The sequence below is a fragment of the Phytophthora infestans genome, genomic scaffold (assembly GCF_000142945.1).
Source record: "Phytophthora infestans T30-4 supercont1.250 genomic scaffold, whole genome shotgun sequence".
NCBI classification, from domain to species: Eukaryota; Oomycota; class Peronosporomycetes; order Peronosporales; family Peronosporaceae; genus Phytophthora; species Phytophthora infestans.
In genome coordinates, this window is record NW_003303509.1 from 28,674 (window position 1) to 31,847 (window position 3,174).

Genomic DNA, 3,174 nt, shown 5'->3' on the forward strand with positions numbered 1-3,174 from the left:
GTTAGTATCTAGTTACATAAAGTTTAAAGATTAATTTGTTCGTGTCACATATATAATATAACGGGTTTTACCTCGGTCGTGCTACGGCTACCAGGAACATGGTCTTCGGAATGAACCTCTTGCTCTTCAGGGTGTGCTTCGGTGGGGTTTTTCATAAAAAAAGTAAGTAGCCTCGCTTATCCTTGTCCTCATAGGGCCGTTTTTCATCTATGTGGACCACGTCGCCCAGCGGCTCGAAGTCGAGCGTGTCGTCGTTGATAAAGGTGAGCACATGTTCCACCCTATTTAGCTTGTGATTTGGTGTGAATGCTGGTCAGATGCGCGCCGACTTCCTCACCTGATCACCCTCAGCCACAAGCGAGCGCATGATGCGTCGTGAAACGCTAGCCATCCCGGCAGCTCGACGTTCAACCGAGCGATCTTCTATTGGAAGTTCTTACAGTCGCGCGATGCATGTCGACCTGTCCCTCCTCTTTCTATCGGAATTTTCCTTGATGCGGCTCCCCCCCCTCCTTCTACCACTGCGGTGACGCTGATGCAAAAGCGGGTCCAGATTTTGCCGATAGTGTACGAATTGCGCTTAAAGTATCTGGCGACGGCTGCCTTTGCTCCATGAGGTAGCTCTCCGTCAATACTGCTTTTTTGGAGCTCGTCAATAATTCAACGGAGCTGGCAATCAGTCCTGTTGGTCGTAGATAAGTCGAGGAGCACTGATAGAGCGTAGTGTTAGCTGAGCGGGTACTTAGAAAATAAAGAAGACGGTGACCGGCTATTCAAGTACTTGTAGCTCGCCCCCCAGTACACTCTCAGCGCCGATCAAACCACTAACGTATAGCTGGCAAATACGCGCTCATGTTAGACCAATTAGATTTTGATAACAACTGCTTTAATGTTTTTTAGTTTCATGCAAAAGAAACAATTCAAAATTTCGGATCGGATGTAGAAATAAACAGCGCGATGTGCAATACGTAAAGGATTCAAAATTAATTCCAAAGGACAAACTTGAGGCTTTGCTGACCATATAACGTTCAAGTATTTTTGTTGCACGAAACTGGCTATGCGCTCATTTTTAGGCCCATTCTCAACCGGACTGTGCGGCCGCACCGCATCGCACAATTCTGTACGCTGCGGTCGCATCGGCTTGTGCGTAAAAATTTGGCCTCACTTAAAATAAAGCTATGATTGGACATTACCAATTCCAGTTGTTGAGCCGACAGTGCGCAAGAAGCTCTAGCAGTCTGGAGAGTAAGATATCGATGATCGAACGCTTTGTGGGCTAACCATAATGATGTGGCTGTACCTAGCATATAATAATGTGGTCTCAAGGCAATCCATGAGCATCGGTTCAATCACTGTACATAATTCTTCTGACTCCTGAGCTGCCTGCATGTTAAAAAAATTAAAGTGCGAGCCTCTAACTCGCAAGTTTTTTACCTTCAAAATCTAAGGCTCTGTGATTAGTCAGCTCTCATTTCGAAATTCTAGCTATACTATACTGCCTCTTCGCTGCATGCGTGGAATTGGACGCATCACGCCTTTTTTAAGCTCCAAAGCATGCGTCCCATATAAACAATAGCCAATCAGGAAGCTGGATTTGGACGCATGCGGCCACATGAGCTGTTGCGAATGGGCCTTAGGATAACAAGAAGACTCGACCAATAATATGACACTGTAGCATAGCCTTAAAGTTTGAGTTCATTTTAAGCTTTGCATTCGTAAACGTTTTGTCAAAATCAGCCTGGTGTTTGTTCAGCTATGGTACCAATCATTACGAGCCTTTGAAAGTGCACGAAACTGGCATTTAGTCTTACACAGATTTGACTTTATCAATCCTTAAACAAGGGCAGGGGTATTTCCATTAAATTTCAAAACTGTGTCAGAAAGAAGTTACCGACAGAGTAAGCTCTTTATATCGTGTATGAGTGAAGGTCATTCATACCAGAGTCATCATTCCAGAAGTGACGAAAAAATATAGGAATGAACATGACACGGGTGTATTTTGAAGTGGTGAGTAGGAATGGTGAGCCGCTGGGCTCTCCTGGCGTTTTGATGAGAGTAGTGATGAAGACGTATTGGATTTTCATAACGTTAAAGGGTCCCAAGGCGTACAACAGCAAAAATCTTCTCGAACTACTTCTCCGTGAGGAAGATTGGACGGCGTATGTGGATGCAAGCGTACCACCTCTAAGCCCGTGGAAATGAATAATTGGGTATGACACGCACGGAGACATCGATAGTAAAGGTACCGAAGATCTGGTTCCAGCTGGTATATGTCAATACTGGCGCTGCGCTGGAAGAATCGAGCTACGTTCCTCAAAGAGAAGAGACGAGCGTCCGGCTCTTTACGATTGAGATAAGGAAAATGTCCAGTTTCAATCGCCTCGGAGGGATTCGTCCCTGCGACCTCAAGGTATACAAGATCCGGAAAGCGTATAAAGACCCGCACCAAGCACCCTTAAGGCCATCGGATGCGTCAGTTGGTTGCGGTATGACTGCAGAGCTTGCGCTTATCGTTGTAGTGTGACAAAACGTAAAGGTCTCGTCATTTTCGGAGTGATCTGCCGAACCGCTGGTATTAAAAATTGGCTCGCAATGGGATTTTCAGAAACCACCAAATCTAAACGCCGTGATGAATGTAATTCTAGCGCAGCTCGATGCCCAAAAGAAAGGATTTAATGATAAGCGTTGCCACTCCCTCTTTCTCTGTGCCGACGGCCCATGAACGGGCAAGTCTCGGATTCTGGACGAGGTTTTAGGTCTTGTAATGGATTTTTTAAAACCCACGAGGACAAAGAGATGGCGGAGATATTGAAAGTACATACACATTCAATATTGCGTTTGGAGGCGGTACAACAGAGGAACGTTTTACAAAGGCAAGCCTGTTGATTGGAACACGAGTGTTGCATCAGCTACAAGGCTCACTCTAATGGGATGCATTTTGCGAAAACCCGGGGTTACATCCCCCTTCTAGTGATGTATTAACTTTGCTAGCCCAGCTGACAGGCAGGTCCACGCGTAAAATGTGCGTGTTGCTATCTGTGGATAATTGCGATCACGGATTCAATCGTAGACTGGACGCTCTGCGTGATCTTGTGGACGCGTCCGGGTGCTGGATCATTTCTATTGTCTCAGCAATTAATTACAATTTCTGAATACTTTTACCAGTGACACATT